At 44.1% G+C, this 21,149-nt stretch overlaps 1 protein-coding gene across 7 annotated transcripts in view; it reads right to left on the bottom strand.

Annotated features, from left to right (window-relative positions):
* MGAT5 (alpha-1,6-mannosylglycoprotein 6-beta-N-acetylglucosaminyltransferase) overlaps nucleotides 1–21,149 on the bottom strand; it is a 336,949-nt gene that overhangs the window by 267,515 nt on the left and 48,285 nt on the right. For 6 of the 7 annotated variants that reach the window (XM_055315891.1, XM_055315888.1, XM_055315890.1 and 3 more), the window contains exon 2: nucleotides 19,962–20,002. The exons of the other annotated variant lie outside the window; for it this stretch is intronic. The gene's annotated coding sequence lies outside the window, so the exon portion shown is untranslated. The remainder of the gene's footprint in view (nucleotides 1–19,961; nucleotides 20,003–21,149) is intronic. 7 annotated transcript variants of the gene reach the window in all.

Raw genomic sequence — 21,149 nt, forward strand, 5'->3', positions numbered from 1 at the left:
CATTTACTCAATGCCAAAAATATGCTCAGTGCCAAAGAGCCAGAAAATCACAAAGAAATTTAAAAAACCATTTATCATCCCACCACCTGCAGATATCACTAGTAAGATTCTGGTATATTTCTTGCTTTCTCCCCTCCCCACTTCTCTCTCTCTCTCTCTCTCTCTCTCTCACTCACACACACACCACGTGCAGTGCGTGTATATATACATATGTATGCCTCACATTATTATGCTTGCTTTCTTAAGGCCTGCTTTTATGCCTTAACACATTTTAAACTCTTTGCCATGATAATAAATATTTTTCAACCACAATTTAAAAGCTAAATAGTACCCCACTGCATATACATGTCTTACTTTAAATAATCCTGTAGCATTAGGCATTTATTTTTCTATGTTAAAAATTAACAATAAACTTTCACTCCTTCTTTCCCATTTCAGGTGGTTCCTCAGAGTAAAGCAATTGCCTAGTCCAATAAGAGGATTTCTAGCTTTTGATGTAGTAATATTCCCACGTCGTCTTCTAGAAAAGTTATACCATCTCCCCAAGAGGGTGTAAGAATGCCCATGTGCCATAGGCTCTTATCAAAGCTTCTACTATCTGCATCTTATTGTCCTTTAAATTTGACAGTTTTTTTGCCCATCAGATAGGTCGTAATTAAGCAATTTGCCAACTAAATAGGTGTAAAAGACTACTGCTAATTAAAACCACAACATTTACCAGGCACTTACTATGTGCCACATACTGTTATTTTACATGTTTGAAGTGTATTAACTTCACATATGAATGGAAAAAATGAGGGACAGGAGGTTGAAGTGATATGTCCACCTGCAGCCAGATAGTCAATGGTGGCAGAGTCTAGACTCTGAATCATAACTCCATACAATTACACAGAGAACTAGCAGAAAGAATGAGAGGAAGGGACAAGATTAAGACGTGATAGAGGGGTCCCTGAAAATGTATCCTGCCAATCACTCCCTAATCTTTATCCATACGTTCAACATCACCATTTGTGGGGTTGTCCCATAAGTGATAGAAACAGTCTTCTGATCCAGCAAATCCAATCTGAAAGTAGACTTTTTAACTTTTCACTGGCTCACTCATCAAAAAGTGACCCAGATTTATTATTTTGGCATATAACTATTTGCCTGTTTATACTAATCACATGAAAGAGAATGGGCTTATTTGTTTTCTGGTGTAAAAAATGATTTGGGATCTGGGAATTCCACTTGTAGGTCCATATCCCAAAGAACTGAAAGGACTGGGACAGATACTTGGACACCCGTATTCCCAGAAGCCTTATCCACGATAACCAAAAGATGACAGAAACCCAAGTGCCCATGGTCAGAGGAGTGGATAAACAAAAGTGCTATATACATGCAACGGAACATCATCCAGCCTTGAAAGGAAGAGAAGTCTGACGTGTTCTCCAACATGGATGAACCCTGAAGACTTTATGCTCAGTGAAAGAAGCCAAACACAAAAGGACAATGCTTTTGGAATGCAGTTTGCAATTGCATTTTGCAAAGCAAATGGAATATGCTTCCATCTATGTTAAATACCTAGAACAGGCAAAGTTGTAGACCAGAAAAGGACCAGCGGTTGCCAGGGTCCGATGGGTGGGAGGAATGAGAGTATACTCTATAGAGTATAGAGTGTCAGCTGAAAAGATGCAAAAGTTCAAGAGATGGATGGTGGTGAGGGCTGCACAGCTATGTGTGAATATACTTAATGCCACTGAATTGCACACTTGAAAATGGTTAAAATGATAGCATTAGCATTATATGTATTTCACCACAATAAAAACAAAAGAAAATATTTGCAAGGCAAAGGGCCTCCTATAAACTTTCTATCTATTTAGGGTGCTTCTGTCACTTGGGCCCTAATCAGATCCTCATAGACCCTTCTGGGAAATGCTACCCAACAGAAGTTAGGGGGCATGGTACAAATGCTTTAATAAAAGATGAAAAACCCTCTGGAAACAGTCTTTAATTGCAGGGACCAACTTATATTGTGCTCACCTAAGTGAGCAGTCTGGAATACCAAAGAAAAAACAGAATCAAATAGACTATAAAACCGCATTTGCTACAGGAATCCAAGAACAAATGGGAAAATCAGGTGAGCATTCACAAATGGCTACTGAGAACAAAGAAACCACAGGAAAAGGTCTTAGCACAAGCCTGTAGATCCACAGAGCTCAGGTGTTAAGAACATCAGATGCAGAAAGACTGCCCATCCAAAAGCCGGCACCCCGTGTCCACCCAGATTTGGGGTGAACTTACTGAGAAGGACACTTCTGGGATTCAAAAAGATAACTTAGGGCCAGTTAGCAGCTCACTGAATTCACACAGCACCACAGAATAGTTTCAAAGCTTTATTTTTTTTTTTAAGACTCAAATTCAGAAAAGCTGTCTTTGGGACTTATTTAACAGGAGGGCACTATTAAATCCCAAAGGACTGCTTCATTCCCCTGAGACTAAATAAAATTGTTCTAAGGAAAAGAAAGCTAGAACTATCAAAGCTAATATATGTTACTAGTGTCTCCTCATCAGCCCAACTGACCCTGGATTAGAGCAGTAACTGCCAAGCCAAGAGGTGGGCTCCCTTCCCAGGCTACCATCTTAGGTCTTGCTATCTCAAACAGAATCCCCTATTGTACAATAAAGAATGTGATTGGCCTTTGTCCCTGGTTCCTAAAAGGGACACTAAATCCTTGGAATTTCCTGAATAACTGAAGTGTCTTTGTTCTTGACAAGCCCCTTGGATCACACCTGAATTTATGATAAGAGATGAGAAGACTCGGACTGGAAACAGATCACCAGAAAAACCAACTATGTGATCAGAACACTGGGGCTTTGAAGCTGCCCAATCTTGGGGAGTGGAGGGGGCTCAGACTCATTAAATTATTGGCAATGTGGATGGACTCAGTCATGCCTATGAAATGAAAAGCTTAACAAAAACTCTGGACATCAAACTCAATGAAGTCTCCTGATCGGTAAATATGTTCACGTGCCAGGAAGGTGCCATGCCCGAATCCCAAAAGGAGAGGGCATGGAAGCTCAGCATCTAGAATCCTCTCAGACCTCACCTCTCTTCATTTGGATGGTCCCGATTTATGTAGATAGATAGATTAAATAATTCTATATTCTGTGAGTCATTCTAGTGAATTATCAAACATGAGGGAGTCATGGAACACCTAGATTAGAAGTCAGTTGGTTAGAAGTATTAGGGCACTGGGTGGCTCACTCTGTTAAGCATCTGCCTTTGGCTCAGGTCGTAATCCCAGGGTCCTGGGATCAAGTCCCTTGTCAGGCTCAGCAGGAAGTCTGCTTCTCCCTCTCCTTCTGTGACCACCCCCCACCGCTTGTGTTCTTTCTCTCTCAAGTAAATAAATAAAATCTTAAAAATAAAAGTGTTAGTGGTCTGGGGACCCCACTTGCAGCTGGCATCTGAAGTAGAGGCAGTTTGGCTGGGGACTGCACCTTTTAATTTATGGGATCTGCACTAACTCCAGGTGGTTAGCATTAGATTTTACTGCAGTACACCATTTGGTGTCAGAATCCACCCCAACCCTGCACGCACACACGTTTCCAGCTGACTCAAGTGCTGTACATGGATTCAATACCCAGGTTCAAATGACATCACTTTTATCTGCTAAAATTTATGCCAACTATCAATGACTATAAAGTTTCCCCCATTTAATAATAACTGAAATATTCTGAGTAATTGCTATTCCAGACATGGTTCTAAGACCTTCTACGTGTATTAACTCACTCACTCCTCAGAGGAGATTCAAGGGGTGCATACTGTTGTCACTCTCATTTTACAGATGAGGGTGCTGAGGTATACAAAGTTTAAGGACCGTGCCCAAAGTCACATGGTAGAGGCGCCAGCATTGAAAACAAGTTCCTTTGCCTCTAGAAGCTGCCCCTGAGTCACATGCCTAGCAGAAAAGTCATGAAAGCTGGCCAGCCCTCTGAGGGGCCCCGGTTAAATGCTCTTCTCTATCACCATTTGCTCCCATTCTCCATCCTTAGAATGGGCATACTCTGATTTCCATGGGGTAAAACATGTGCACTCTGGTGGGAGAATTATCCAGTTTCAACTGTAGCTCAGGAAAACTTAGGATACAGGTTGCACTGGGGAAGATGAATTATTTCCCCAAAAGTCTTTTCTATCAAAAACAAACAGCTAGAGGGTACTAGATTTAAACGACACTGACAAATTTCACTGCAATAGATGAGTAATAGGTTCAGAGTTGTTCCTTTCCATTATTTCCCCCACCATGGACAGAACCTCTCCATGATCAACAGAGACCCCCTTCTCCCCTCTTCTTTTTTTTATTACTTACATTCTTAAGCATACTTCTTCATTTTCATTAAATTGCAATTACAGTTTGATGTTCTTGGCGTCTTCAGCATCGCAATTAGAACCTCGGGCAGGCGTGATGGCAACTTTTCCAATAGAAATGATATAGTAAGGTCAATATCTGGTGACCTTCCACCTGAAGCACTCCTTTGGTAAATATTTTGAGGATCTACTACATGCTGGGCAGTACTCAGGCCCTAGGACTCCACAATAACGATGACAAAAAGTACCTGCCGGCCAGCATGGCACTTACACACCAACGGCAGAAATAAAGAAGCAATGAGTAAGTGTGAGCACTTATGTGCACATGCATACATGCATCTAGTTCCAAGTAATGATAAGTGACGTTAAAAAAAAAAAAACAGAGTGAGTGTAGATGTGGGGCAAGTACCAGGTGACATGTATGGCTGGGGCAAAATCAGGCCTGGGAAAGGTAGCAGGAGATGAAGACAGAGAGGAGCCAGATCCTCCTGACCTGAGGTACCCAACCCCTTGTCACCATCTCCCTCCGCTCCCGAGTCCATGCCACCAACACAGGTCATTTCTACCTGACCTCTCTGCTCGCACCCTTATCCCAGTTCTCCACACAAGGTAAATGACCTTTACAAATACAAACAATATCAGGCTACCCGCCCCCAAACCCAGGCTCAAAACTCTGAACACATACATCACAGAATAAAACCCACACTCTGTACCCTGGCCAGCAAGGCTCTGCACGTTCCAGCACTACTTGCTTTTCAACTTCGCACCTGTTCCCTTTACCCTACCCACATGCTTTCATGATAGGTCCAATTTGTTCCAATCTCATGCACCCATATGTGCCATGTCCTCCTCCTGGAGTTCTCTTTGCCCTGGACACTGCCTTGACTCTGTTGTCATGAGGGTGTCTGCACAAACATCACTCCCTGAAGCAGCCTCCAAGGCCATCACATCTAAAGTAGCACCCAACACATGTTCTCTACCCCTTGCCCGTGTGATTCTTCCTCTCCCAATCTCCACCTGACCTAGGATTTCTCTACTTCCTCTCTTTGTTCACCTCTGTATCCCTTGGTGCCTAGAATGGAGCCAGGTACAAAAGGAAGAGTTCAACAAATATATGTCAAATGAAGAAATGAATGACTCTGATGGAGCCGTCCAACCCATGATCCACAATCCTGTGCATCCAAGCTGTCCACACCACCTGTGCAGAGACAGCCCATTTTTGGATCAGTGCTTGTTGGCTGTAAAGCTCAGAAGGCAACATCTTCCCTTGTACAGAACCAGCTATTCCAATTTACCCTGTGATTCTGATACTAAGAGGACAGAGAAACCCTATAAAACTATTTGACAACCCAACATTTATACAAAAAGACCCCAAAGAGCTTCTAGGTAGTGAAATTCACCCATACTGTGAAGTAAATAGTTACCAATTCAAATCCTTTCTGTGAGTAAACAGGTCGATAGAATTTCCAAGTAGGTAGAAAATGTCTCCAAGTGGCCACCTTTCATGCACAGATTCAGCCACTGCTCACTGAGTTCCTCTGATGTGGTGACTATGGGCTCAGCCCTGGGAACACAATGAGACCCAAAAGACCCAAGGTCAAGGAGCTTCCTGAAGTCTAGTAGGGGAGACAGACAAGACTGGCCATCTTTTAGCCACCACCTCTAAATCTCAATGCTTTGTATTTTAAAACCATGTTGGAGAAAAAAATGTGTCTATCCCTACACCTTAGCGTGAGGAATAGTAACTGAAAGGTGTTCTGCTCTGGCTAAGGGTGTACTCGGCCCCCCTCAGAATGCAGGTCTGAGTGGAAATTGGGGGTCTCATCACAGATTGGGGAAGGGGGGGAGGGAGGGAGAAAAGGACCTCACCATCGTCTGAAATCTCACCCCAAAGCTGCCTTCAATACTTTCAAAGCTGCCAACTTTTCCCTGGACAATGGTAGTAATGCAGAGGGCAGGCTCGTGGTGACTTACAAAGCCTTCCAACCTCAGGCCCTGGAAAGAAAATATCCTTTTGACATTTGTTCTTAATCCAGGGGTCCTCAAACTTGTGAAGGCAGCACAGCCCTTTCCATTTTGAGCTCTTGGGACAACAGAGAAAACCCTGCAATATGGAATCCCTTCTTCTGAACCAGGAACAATCCAATTGACAGGACAAGGCACATGTGGGCAGAGGCCTCTGAATCTCAGAAGAATGCAGAAAATACTAAAATCCCACCTCTCCATTTCCCTGCAGAATTGGTTTGTTCCCTAGGTATTCATTTCAACACCCACTGGCACTCACTGGCAAGTAAGTGATGGCCAAAGATCTGAGCAGATCAGGGAAAACAAGACTCAAAGAAAGGAAAACTCTACTTCATCACTTAATGGCTTTTTCTGGGAATGAAAAAATACCTCTGAAATGATCTGGGGCCAAATACCAAAATTACTATAAAAATGAAATAAGACACGCCACATACAAAGCCCTTCCCCCCCCCCTTTGTATAGTTTTTCTTTTTTTTACTGGTATTTTCCTGCATTGGCAAGTTGGACATCAGCAAGTGAATCAACATCACCACTGCCGGGCATTTTCTCTGGGAGATGAACACTTCCATCAACACCTGCCCATACACAGAGGCATTCCCACTTGGAAAACAAGGGAGTGGAGAGAGGGTGGGGAGGAAGTATTAGAGCATCGTTCTTCCCCCACAGCATTCTGGGATTCCCATGCATCTGATCACAAAGCCACAGGAATGAAGCTCTGCCCACACACTCACGACTTAATACAAATGACTATAATACAAGGAAAACTCTCCCTTGCCTCCACAATGCTCTCCCCACAGGCCAGCCTGGCCGGCCTTCCACTCAAACATTTTTGAGTACCTCTGTCAGGCATGGAGCATATGACGATTAATAGGTACAATTCCTGCTCTCAGAGTCTCGTGGGGAGACAGACACGTTGATACATCATTAGAACATAAAAGTGAAATCCACACATTAGTTCAACAAGGAATCTGTGGAGCACCTGCTATGTGCAGGCTACTGTTTTGAATGCTGGGCACACACATCAGCATACAGATGCATACAAAAGAGTATGGGATATACACGGGGTAACACAAGAACACAGAAGGCAGGCCTCTCGTCCTATCCAAGAGGATCAAGGAAGGCTTCTTTGATAAAAGAAAGCCCCAGTAAGAACCTTGAAAGAGAAAATGAGGATGGCAGAGCAAGTCATCCCCGACAGGGAGAGGAGCAGAGGCATCAGCGAACAGTCACATTCCCCTGGCTGCCTGGGACGCGAGGGGAATCAGGGGCCTGCCAAGTCCAGCCTTGGGCAGCAAGACGAGGTGACCAGGGATCTTGAATGCCACAGCAGGCCCTAGGGCTCCCCCATAGCTGAAGAATGACTTTGTACAGCCCAAAGCCCAGGAGTGACATGATCTAATTCCCATCTCAGATCCAATCTCCTGAACTGTTTTTTATTTGCAAGTACTGACTCTCCTGCATCAGGGGCTTGAAAATGCAAAACAAAAACAAAAACAAAAACAAACGGCTAGCAAATGGATATAGAGAAGCTTCAAGGAATAAGGCAAATAAGATTCTTCCCCATTTTAATTTGAGAAGATGGCTAGAAACCACTAAGGAAGGAAGAAGGCAATGGTTTTTTTATAGACCAAAAAATTAAGTGAGCAAAAGGCAGCTTCCCGGAGACAAACATCCCTGACTTAGCAATTTTGCTAGAACTGTTCGTTTTCATCTCTGCTGGGACTAAGAGAAGCTGCGTGGCAAACACTTTTCACGTCTTATGTGGCCTGCTGCCACATAACACCTCAGTGGGAGCCACACCAACCTCCCGAATTGGCCGCCACAGCTCATGGTGAATGAGCCAGGCTCTGACAGATCCAGAAACGACTGAGAATACATATTCTCACTGTGGATGATGGCTGCGGAGAAGGCTATTTTTTCTAAATAATACTTTCATGTTAATTTAACAACTCAACATCCTAAGGGCCTTCAGACTGAGTACTGAATTTCTCCCATTACGTGAAGGGCAATTTCAGACCCCTGTGGCCCAAACTTGAACTATTAAACACTCTATCCCCATTCTGTCTCTATAAACAAGACACACTTACTACTCAGAAGATGGTAGCATGAATACATTGATACAATAAAATTGCATTGCTAACCATGTTATGGTTCCCAATCTAAATCCAATTATAAGCTTCTATACACTGTATCCAACTTATTGACCACACTATAGGCCTATAAGCTACCCTAAGCTTCAAATGAACTGGAGAAAAGTTCTCCAACACACAAATTCCAATTTAATGTCCGTACAATTATCTGCCTTCCACATAAAATTCTGAAGCCCAGCAAGTGACATAAGTAAGTTGGTTGTGTTCTTCATCACAGAAGCAAGTATATTAAATGTTACTACCCCGAAGGCCACTGCTCTTCCAAGTGAAACCACACATGAACTAGACTGGAAATTGTTAATCTACCACTGAAAGTCGCCAAGATGTTTAAATGCCACATTTTGGAGTATTTCAAATGTCTCCAGTCACCATCAAAATCAAGAGAGATGGGTTAAAATTAGTCTTCGCTTTATGTACTGTATAATGAATTCCATTTATGTAACATCCAAAAACAGTGCAACTGATCTGTGTGGTTAGAAGTCAGGCCAGTGGTGATGCTTGGGATGGGGGTGAATGGAAATCTCAACTAGAATGAGACGCGGGGGGGGGGGTTCCAGTTATTGTTTACGTTTGATACTTATCTGGGGACCTCAACACAACAATGTGTAGCTGTGGTCATTCATCAAGCGGTACACCAACAATGTGTACACTGTTCATTATGTATAAATCAAACAAGTTTTAAGACATCCAAGGGGGGAAAGGGCAAGATTTGTCTACTTTCTCAAAGACCCTACTGGGTCAGAATTTCAATCCACTGTGGCATTTCAAAGAGCACTGATTCTGCAGGGACAGAAACCAGATCAACAGAAACAACTATGGGCTTTCCTGCGCCCACTTTCATTCCCTTTCATTCATTTTTCATAAAGATCTCAACCATCCTAAGAGTGGTATATCTAGCACAGGGGACGATCAGGGTGGATCACTACCTAACACAGTCCCTCTTCCATATGAGGAAACTGATTTCCAACAATGTGCATGCAATAATCAATCATCACCATATTCTTGAGTCACTTGTTAGTTTTTAAACAATCTGGGGGGATTTTCTTTAAGAGAGAGAGAGAGCGCGCATGTGCCAGTGCAGCAGAGAGAAGGGGTAGAGGGAGATGGAAAATCTTAAGCAGGCTGTCACAACCCTAAACCATGACCTGATCCAAAATCAAGAGTCAGACACTTAACAGATTGAGCCACCCAGATGCCCCATCCACATTTTTAAAAATGTCTACTATCTATCTATCTATCTATCTATCTATTTATTTATTTGACACACAAAGAGAGGCAAAGACATAGGCAGAGGGAGAAGCAGGCTCCATCGGGAGACTCAATCCCAGGACCTTGGGATCACAACCTGAGCCAAACCACTGAGCCACCCAGTTACCCCTAAATGTCAATTTTTAAAGTGACTTCTAAAATTCAGTAAAATACTTCTTCCATGAAGTAAAATACACACTTAGCAACCAATATTCAATCTAGTTCTCAATCTTTCACGGTTTTACATTTTAATCACACATAAAAACTCCAAATGGTCACACAAGTGAGAGAACTGAAGAAACTCAAGTTCCATATTTTTTGTCCTAAACTGCGGTGTCATTTATTGTCAAGCTCTGCAGAAACACAGAAATAGGCTGTACCACAAGGGTTGGGGGCCTGAGGTGAACTTGGAGCAAGCTCCATCCATTCTGAACTGTTAGGAACTTACTCTCCAAGCAACATGGGTAGCTCAGTCCACATGCGTCAGGGTCAATGGTAGATAGGAAATTCTCAAAATTAATTTTCATGTAGTATACGATGTTTATTAAGCGGTAGGCAGAAGTGTGCTTTAATCTCAAGTGTGTATAGATAAGTATAAATATTAACATATTTACACAGCATTATTAACAGCAGCAACTATTTAGAACTTAGACAAACAGGAGTTCTTCCCAGGAAGTATTTTATCATGGGCTTTGTTTAGAACAAAACAAAACAAAAAAAAAAGGAGACCAGATCGGCTGAAGTCAGCCTCCCTGCTTTTAAGTCTCTGGCGCTGACAAGCTCCTGGAGCCACACCTGGGGAGGGTCATGCCCACTGCCCCACCTGCGAGCAGCAGCTGCAGCATGGCCAGCGTAAGAACCAGGCAAACAAAAGCCTTCGGAAGACACAAAATGAACATCGAAGTTCAAACACGAAAGCTTTTGTATATCGCACATGGAGACGGCCCATGCAGTGCCCACTGAGGGTGGGGAAGGGCTTTTGCACCTTGGCACTACTGACTATTTGGGCTGAATACTATGCTGTGGGGCTGTCCTGTGCACAGTATGGCATTTATCAGCACCCCAGGACTCTGCTCACCACGGGGCCAGCAACACTTCCCCAGCTTCCCCGCCAGGATGTGCCAATGTCCCTGCATCACCACCAGCTGAGAATCACTGGGGTAGAGGTTGGAACACCTCTGGGAAAGTACACAAGAAATCAGGCACAGCTGGCCCCAGGGAAAGGGCACCTTTTTTTAAATATATATATATATATATATATATATATATCCCTTTAACTCCTAACAAGTACACCCATTTCTTTTCAAACACAAATTTCAGTACACAAAGATAACTAAAGAGACAAGGCATGACCGTGTTTAGGCCAGAGCATACCAACACCCTTCTTGAATTATTTTTCCTTTATTTTTTACTTATCTTCAAATATTTCCCTAATGAACAGAAAAAAAAAATTAACATCTTTCCAGAAAGGTCATTCTGGCCAGGAAAGACTTTCTATATACATGGAAATAAACAGTTATTTTCAAGAAATTATTTCTGGTCCTTCCTTGAAATCACCCATTTTATACCCAATTCTCCATTTCTGTGGTTTCTCCAGAACAAAGCAGAATGAAAGGAGCAAAGCAGAGCATCAGTGGCAAGGCAAGTATCCCAATCCCCAGGGCCTCACTGAGAGGCCTGCTCAATACTGCAAAAAGAGTGAGGGATCTGATGCCAGGAAGCTTGGGTTTGAGTCTCTGTTCTATCACTCTCTCACCCTGGGGCTCTGCTCAAATCACCACCCACCACACACACCAGTTTTTACTTATGAAACGGAGAGGTGATGTGCACTTCACAGTGCTTCTGAGAACTCACATGAAATATGCCCAAGTTTTTACACACATGTCAAATGTTATTACCTTTATTGTGAGGTTCTACATATCAGGATTCCCAACCCGAGAAAATCCTTGGCTTTATCGACAGGGGTTTAATCATTGAAAATAGCGTTTGGGTTGATTTCGCCAGCATCAACAGCAGGTCCAAAAGGGTGGGAGCAGCCATATAAAAAAGCCAGTAGAGCACAGAGTTTAAGAGTGACGGGCAGGGTGCCAGACTGCCTGGGTTCTGATCCGACCAGGTGACAATGGGCAACTTTCTTCACTTCTACTTGCCTTGGTCTTCTACAAACTGGGGATAACAGCGGTACAGCAGATGGGCATTCTTTGCCATTGTTATGTTCTATAAAGTCACAGGGAACAAGGAATTCAGGAATGTTGACCTAATGTTCCCAGGGGAACCTCTGGTGAGCCTCTGGTCACAACCCTTCCGTCAACTGATCAATTCATAATCGTGTTTTATGTGTTTCTGTTTTAAGACACCTTATTTAATATATATACTGCTGGCTCATGAACATCGAACTGACAGCCAGTAGTAGTGTAAGTCATGCCTGAAGACACTTCCCTAACACATGCATATCCTCCGTCAGGTCCATCACTGCCTTCTTGTACCTCAGCACACCAAACAGCACTTTAAATGCTCTGCTCAGGAACCATTTTATTTTATTTTATTTTTAAGATTTATTTATTTATTCAGAGAGAGAGACTGAGAGGCAGAGACACAGGCAGAGGGAGAAGCAGGCTCCATGCAGGGAGCCCGATGCGGGACTTGATCCCGGGTCTCCAGGATCACACCCCAGGCTGCAGGTGGCGCCAAACCACTGAGCCACCAGGGCTGCCTTAGGAACCATTTTATAAAGTCTTTTTTTTTAATTTTTATTTATTTATGATAGTCACAGAGAGATAGAGAGAGGCAGAGACAAAGGCAGAGGGAGAAGCAGGCTCCATGCACCGGGAGCCCGACGTGGGATTCGATCCCGGGTCTCCAGGATCGCGCCCTGGGCCAAAGGCAAGCGCCAAACCGCTGCGCCACCCAGGGATCCCCTTAGGAACCATTTTAAACCATAAAATCACCAAAGACAAGTTCAAAAAGGCCCAAAAAGGGGGTGCTAATTAGACCACAAAGAGAACACTTATTTACAGGAGGAGACTTAAAACGAGGAGACAGAGTGTCGCCTCATTTGATGTTGGCTGGGAACTGAGCATCCGGCCACTCAAATTTCCCTGCGCTGTGTGTTGTCTGTCAATGGCCACGAAAGCACTGCAACTACTGATGTGGTCATTACAAATACATTTTAGCAAGTAGGCAAATATTCAAAAACTGAATTCTCAAACAATGAGCACTGACTGTACCTGCCTCACCAAGCTGCTTTGGTAATTCAAAGAATTAAGACAGATAAAGCGCTGAGAACTCTGCCATCTTGGCACACAGTGGACTCTCAATAGATGTTAGCTGTTACTGCAGAGTCAAAGAGGTCCAGAAAATACCACGTGGGGTAAAAAGCACTTAACAAAATGATGAAAAGGAACACAGGTGGTAATAGAGAAACACAGAGAGAATATAGCATGGAGAAAGGAAACCCACTCAATTATTTCTTTCCTAAAGTGATCTCTCATTTATTTATTCTCCTGCCTTTCCACCAAGAGGTTACACTCCCTGTGCCAGCCATCTACCCTTCTGCTCTCAAATGCATTCTCCGCATGCCCCTGCCCCTTATGCAACATATCGTAGGAAACCACATCTCCCAAACTCCCTTGCCATCTGGTTTCCATATAGGGTTGGCCTACGGGAGGTGTCAGCAGAAGCTGGGAAGGTGGACACGGGGAGGAGGCCAGCAGCATCTCCTTCACAGATGCAGCTCTTTCCAGAGGGCCCCACGTTCACTCTGTGATCCCATCCCCACCCCAACAAACATCCATCCTGCTGCAGCCGAGGGGTGGTGGTGGGGGGATATCTTCCCTTGGCTGGAGATCTGAGTGGCCACATATTCTTGTTGGTATCTCATCTCCTCCACCCTTTATATGTTCACTTTTCTATAGTAGGTTCTCTGCAAAAGGCCTAGTCCAGTTGTCCCGTCACTCTAGCACACACAGGCTCCGGAAGGATGTTACACTCTGCAACTCTCCAAAGACTCTCCCCTATGCACACTCACTGTCCCTCCCACAGTCCCACTTCTCTCTTATTCTGACTCACTGGCTTCCCTGTATTGAAAGCAAATAAAGGTGTTCGGGGGGATATTGTGTGTTTTTTTAATTCACTGCCGCAGGAAAAAAAAAACCAGCATACTTATGAAAATATTAGAGCTCCTTCAGCTTTTTATTAAATTACATTACCTCGGCCACCTTTCAACAGGAGCTACTAGCTGTCCCTACACCAATGGTTTTCTTCTGCTTAAGTGCTATTTACTTTTTAAAGACTAAGCATTACTCTCAACTCATAAATACCTAGATTAAAAAAAAATCCAAATGCAGCTTATGGCATATAGCCAATATTCCTTTGTAGTCAGCACTGGCCATTCCTGGCTGCTGACAGCAGCCTGTGTAATCACCGTCCGTGAATTGAGGGACCTTCCATTCTCTTTTCTTTCCATTGTTTCTCACCCCGGTGCATAAAAACGTAATGCCTGACCATTGTCACAAGCAGGCATTAAAGAGGAATAAAAGAGTTCATGTGGATAAAAGAATACAATAGTGAACACGACTTTGGTAAGTGAATCAGAAAACTGGGAGTCAGGGAGGCTATGGACAATGCTCACAACTCCCTGAATCCACATTCTCCTTTCCGGGACACGCAGCCAGACTACATTTTCTGGTGAGGTGTGGCCAGGTGACTGAATCTGAGACAATCGAATATAAATGGCAAGGGATTATCAATTGCCAGGTCTGCCTGGCTGAAACATCCTCCCAAGTTGGCTCCTGCACCTGCCCCCCACCCACCCACCCACCATCCCATAGGCCACACAGACACCACTGTGGGCTAAATCGTGGAGGGCCTGTCTTCAGAGTCAGGACCTTGCTTGTCTTCATCAGTAAATCACTTCACAAAAGGGGTCATTACCCCACACTATTGCCACCAGCCTAAAACTATGAATTAGAAAAAACTTCCACTTGGTGCAACCTGACTGTACACACAGACACACACACACATGCAGAGAGATCCACTTGTTACAGAAGGGCACTAATGCAGGACACATGCCTTTTGAATGAGCTGGTCACACATTTCAGGCAGCCAAGAAGGTAAATGAAATGATCCCCAGCATGTCCCTTCTAGAAAGATCTCTAAAAGGAAATCCATTTGGGTGGAACACTCAAGAATAAGCATCTGTTTCTGGCCCCTCATTTCCTATCAGGGAGAACAGTGTTGTGCAAACCGACTTCTACTTTATAGCATAAAAAAACAAGATGCAGAGAGGTCAGGGTGGGTCTCATAGCATAACAGACATGGAGCTGGGGCCACCTCGGTGGCTCTGTGGGTTGGGCTTCCAACTCTTGGTGTTGGCTCAGGTCATGATCTCAGGTGGGTGGGATCAAGCCCTGTGCTCAGTGGGGAGTCGGCTGGAGAGTCTCCCTCTCCCAAGCAATCAATCTTAAAGGGGGGGGAGGGCTAGCAGAGACCCACATCTCCTAAATAAGTACTACTCCAAGTGGAGGGGGAGGGCAGTCCACAGAGCAGAGCCGGTCCACAAAGTGCTTCACCTATGGAGATTAAGTACCGAAATGGAAGGTAAACATTTTGGAAACTCTTATGGTGATGTGACAGGAGAATTCTCCGTCTTTGAATCGATCCACTATTAAAACTGCAGGCTTACATTCTGGACCTCCTTGGTCTTTTTATTTCCCTTCCTAGTCACTTATTTGTAGTGTACCAATCCATGATGTTAAGTTTTAAAGGTTTATTTATTCATGAGAGACACAGAGAGAGAGGCAGAGACATAGGCAGAGGGAGAAGCAGGCTCCGTAGAGTCAGCCTGATGTGGGACTCGATCCTGGAACCCCAAGATCACGCCCTAAGCCGAAGGCAGACGCTCAACCGCTGAGCCACCCAGGTATCCCGTCCCAGTTTGTAAGTTTTAAAGACCATTCTGTTCCCCCAATCACCCCAAATCTCCAAACTCTTCAGCCAAATTCCCAATGTTTCCTGCCCCACCATCCCCAATCCTTCCTTCACCTGGGTTCTCCTCCAGCCTCTCGACCCAGCAAGTCTCTCAGCCCTACCCTTTCAGGGTGGTAGCTCATCATCAGCCTTTCTGAGGCGTGAGCTGCCCACATAGATTCCTGTAAGCCATCGTGAGGCTCAGAGTGAAACGGAGAGTTACGTGGTCAGTCATCCATCAACATGGCTAAAATACCGTAGAACTCTGGACCCAGAAAATGGCCACAGTAAGAGAATAAATGACTAGAAACCTGTCAGTCAGTGGGCCTTCCCGTGTTAACTAACCTGAGAGAGAGCCTCAGGCTGGTTGGACACATGCTGTCTATCCATCACTGTAAGCCTGAGACACAAAATCAAATGGCCTTCGCCTCTCTCCTCCAGGGAGGTTGACATACACAGAGAAGGTGCATATTGGCTTGGAGAGAAAGGAGAGGTTCTGAACAGAGTGAGTCATCTGCACATGGCACCAGGTATGATTAAGTGAGCAGACCTCTTCGTGGGAAGGGCATGGGATGGAGAGACAGTATTAGCTGGGCCAAGCAGGACCAACTGAATTGCCCATTTACAGAGTCCTGAACCAGCTGCAGAGAGGGATTTAAACACACACACAGCTCCTTGAAACTGAAAGGAGAGAAAAGCAGATGGACAGCAAGCACAGAACAAGAGAATGAACAAAAGGAACTATAGGTGAGGGTAGATCCAGGTAGCACCAACCATCCTCAGAGAGTGGGTAGGATGGGGTTCTGTGTAGGCCTAGATTCCTGGCAGACCACATTTTGAAAATTTCCAAGGACAGAAGTCTGGTCATTTCAACATAAAGCAGCACAAGCACCTTTCACAGTTAGTAAGACACATGTCACTGGCAGCATCAGAAAGGAACCCGAAAGATATGGAGGAAGGAAGGGGAGGTGGGAGGACACACGAGCCAGTGTTTTAGCCAAGTCTCTGCACTTCTCTGAATACTTGAAATATTTCAACATTTTACTTTTTTCAAGTAAAATCAGAGAAAAGATACATGCTGTTGTTTTGAAACCTCTTGCCATGAACCAAGGATGCTGGTTAGGTCCAGTCAAAGCCGGGAAGGCCTTGTGAAGACAACTGCTCCACTCCTCCATGTGTGGCTTGGTGACGAGACACATGGCTGCCCATAGCTCTGCCCTCTACCTCCATGTCCCCACCTTCCCGTTCCCTTGGGCTGGCAGGGAAGCAGGGTTTAATCCATCATGCCCGCCTATCGGTACTGGACAGTGGCTATCCCGCACGCAGTCTTACCGGCTCCAGGGCACCTGCTGGTGTCTGAGAAAAAAGGAGATGCCAATGTGCACCGCAGGCAAAGAGCCAGGAAGGGGACACCCATCCCTCAGCTAACTTTCTTCCCAAAGCCTGCGGCCCCCATCCAGGTGGCTCAAGAGCCCACAGCTACCCCGCTCCAGGTGAGCTAGCAAACCATGGCAGAAGACTGAGCTGCCCAGCATGCAGCCAGCATCAGGCACTGACATTTCCTGAGACATGACAAACGTCCTGGGAACCACGGAAAGACATCTGAGCCCAAGCAGTGAAGGGGTGTCATCTTAATCGCATCTAGGCCTGCCATGGAAGCCCCCGCCTCTTCCAAGATTACTCATCCTTGACACCAACAGGAAAACATCATTAACTTTAAATCCCATAATCTGGATTTGATGATTAACATATTTCAATGTCTGTACTACCAGGATTAAAAAAAGACAGACAGACGTTTTCTACCTAAAACCTTTCCTTCTTCTGACTCATTCATTCGGCTCCCCAGGCCGCCACGGGCCAGGTTCTGTGCTAGCCACTGGTGGTATGAAGAACGGGATGGCCAGTCCCAGCCCTCAAGGTTTTAAAGTCTAACTACTCCCTCAGTAAGTAAAAACCATTCTGATTCCATTCTGCACTTTCCCCAATTTCTTTGGCAATATGTGTTCACAAGATCCACTGGTGTGGCTCTGGTTTTATTTTTACCACAAACACCGCATCTTTCTCTTCTGGTCATGTCTCAAGAAATGAAAGTTAGAAGCTGGTTCTTTGAAAAATTAGGGCGTTAAAAAAAAAAGAAAACAGGTATGAGATCTACCAACCCCTTTGAAAAACCTTTTCTGACATCAATTTTCCTCTCTTATCACAGGCTCTGTGGTAATCAGAGTTAAAGAGTTCTTTGTTCTCAGAAGCCAATAATCCTGACCTAAATGGACTCATATGATTATACATAAACTTAATAAGCACAAAGCCAGGACAACCTATTCCTACCTAAATCAGAAAGGAGATGCTGTGGGGAGAATGGTAACCCACTTCCCCTCCTCCGGGAACACCCAACTATTTCCACACTCCTGAGGGGTGCCCAAGGGTATGAAGGCCACATGCTTCACATTCTAAGGGCTATTTAAAGGATTTTAAGAAATGCAAACTCATTTGTGGTATGGCTTTCAAGTTATAAATGTCAATGACAGCCAAGTCTGCTGTGTTGGGAACTCCTCCAACAACAGGTTGACAATAGCCCAATTCGAGGCTCTGGAGGAGGCTGACAGACAGCTGCTCTTTCAATAGTTATTCCCAAAGGAGCCAAGAGGCCCCTCCAAAGACAGCTAGATATGGCATGCTCAAGAGGGAAGGTGACAACATATTTGGTGGCAGATAGACACAGCCCAGGAGTGCCACATGGTGCCAACACGTCTGCCCGCTCCATGAAGGCTGTCAACCCCACACAGTGCAGAGCTGAGAGCAGGAGGTGGGGGCAGACATGGATATTAAAAAGAAAATCTCAGCACAGGAAAGGCAAAAAGATACTCATCCTTCCCACAGCATAAGCTACAGCAGCTGGGTCTTAGCGACTGCAGACCCAGCTCCAGGTCTCCACGACATCAGCCTGCTGCCCCCAGCTGCCATGCCTGGCAAATCTTAGCAGGCAGTGCATGAACTTGCCCTATCTGTCAACAGTGAACTAATTGCCAAAACAGACTCCTGAAGATACACTGTTCGGTTGTACAGTCCTTGAAATGAAGTCCCATTCCAATTAAGGGATGTGTGTATGTGGTGGGGTAGGGGAAGAGGTGGATTAAATACACTTGCTCCATCTTAGACAAAATCCCACATCCTCAGAAATTCAAAATCCCTTTGAGGTTCTGAAGGAGACACGTCTTGTTTCTCTGGTTTCTCCCAGCAGGACAAACTCTCAAGGTGACAGCTAGAGAGAAGCTGCTGATAAAAGTCACATGGTCACATGATTTTCTAGCTCTAACATTAAGGCTTTTTACTCACATCAGACATTCACCTGCTTATGAGTTGCTGGGGTGGGTGTTTTTTTTTTTGTTTTGTTTTGTTTTTTTTTTTTTGTCTGTGATGTTAGAGACAAAGTTTGTTCAAAGACCCACATACATAAATGAAACAGGAATTAGGAATGTTTAATGTTTCATTCTGTTAGCCCTATATCCTTGACACCCAAATCCTATCAGGCTGTGAAATCCAGATACTCTGCTCCCAAGTTAACATCTCATTTACCAAGTTAACTCTCAAGGGTGGCCTGGGAGGCGATTTTAAGCACTACACACTATTCAGACTGTTCAAACAAGGAAGTGCTTAGCAAATTTCTTCTGCCATAAAATATGTTCATAAATGAGGACTTAGGAAAGTATTCTTGAGCAATACTTGGTTCCTTGATACAGACACAGTTCAGAGATTGTGCCATCTTTAGCAATCATACTCTCCAATTCATCAGTTTTACTTATATTCACCTCATGATCCTCTATGTCAGGTCTGAGTTGGACTGCTCTGAAGGAATCGGCCATTCTATATAAGGGTAACTGGCCATGTTCAACTAAAGTCATGTTGGATCATGACTGAATAAAGTGATCAATGGCCTTCTGCTCCAGTCACTTTACTAATGCTAGACAGATAAAATATCCTTGCCCAATTATCCCAAAAGATTAACTCCACCAGGCCTTACCCAGATAGATGGAGACGTCGACACCCTTAGGATTGGGGTGGCACTGCTAGAGCCATCTCTCAGTCCTTTGGGACTAGGGGTCTGTATTTTGACAGTTCCAAATGGCAACATTTGACTCAACTACTTGATCTTCTCCCTCCCCACGGCAAATATCCTGGGTCTACGCAAAGTCATGTAGATATCTGCTTACTGCAGTGCTTACCTGGTCCTCCTCCAATGTCCACTTCAGAACAGTAATCACACCTGAAATCACAAGGACAAAGATGTTTTTAAGTTTCTCCTCTTTAACAACTTGATCTATTGCAAACAGCCTGACAAAGATCTTCTTTTTTTTTTTTTAATTTTTTTTTTTTTTAATTTATGACAGTCACAGAGAGAGAGAGAACGGCAGAGACACAGGCAGAGGGAGAAGCAGGCTCCATGCACCGGGAGCCTGACGTGGGATTCGATCCCGGGTCTCCAGGATCGCGCCCTGGGCCAAAGACCGGCGCTAAACCACTGCGCCACCCAGGAATCCCCAAAGATCTTCTAAGGACTTTGCTTTTCCCATTTTGGAATCCACCTGCCTTTCAATATAGTCTCCCAAAAAGAAATGCCTAAAACCAAAGGCATTTACCTTCAAAAAAAATTGTATTATCTCATGTGTTAAGATCCAAATCCATCCATTATTAGTTTAGCAGGAGTTAAGGCTACATTTGGCAAAGATGGAGCTTCTGCACAAAACTGTTCTTTGTTCCAAGTCTCAGGAGGCATTAAACCCAAGGTTTTACCAATTCTAATGCTTTCCGGACTAGACTACATTAAGATACACACACAGTTCCAAGTATATGTACACACACAATTTTAAAAACCAAAAGTTCTATCAAAAAAACTAAGGAGTTTGCAATAGGAGATAAACCCAACTGAATTACAAGCCTGTTCATTCAAATGCAATGAATTACTTGTGGCAACTTCACCTTGAAGAATAAAATAAAACTATCTTTTAAAAAAGCGTGAAAACCATTTTAGCAACAGATTTACTATATGCTTCTGATAAAGGTAGTATTTTCCTTTTATAATACTCCTTTATAAAAGAAAAGGAGGGAACATGTCCTTTAATAGATATATTCATCTTTTTTCTGATATTGCTGGAATTTATCAGCAGAGAATTATAAAACTGAAAGAGAGTTCACTAGGGAGGGAGGAGAGGAGGGTGGGGAAGAAGGAGGGAGGAAAAAATAAAAACCATGCTGCATAGACCCATCTCTGAGTCAACTGCCCATAAGTACTCTAAGGCTAGCCAACTGCTCTTAGCACTGAAGGACCTAAAAGAAGACATTTTCTGCTAAAAAATGTCTGAGTTGTGTTATTTTTTTTTTTAAATCAAAACAAGCCAATCCCTTCTTTATAT

This window comes from Nyctereutes procyonoides, unplaced genomic scaffold (genome assembly GCF_905146905.1).
Source record: "Nyctereutes procyonoides isolate TBG_1078 unplaced genomic scaffold, NYPRO_anot_genome, whole genome shotgun sequence".
Lineage (NCBI taxonomy): Eukaryota > Metazoa > Chordata > Mammalia > Carnivora > Canidae > Nyctereutes > Nyctereutes procyonoides.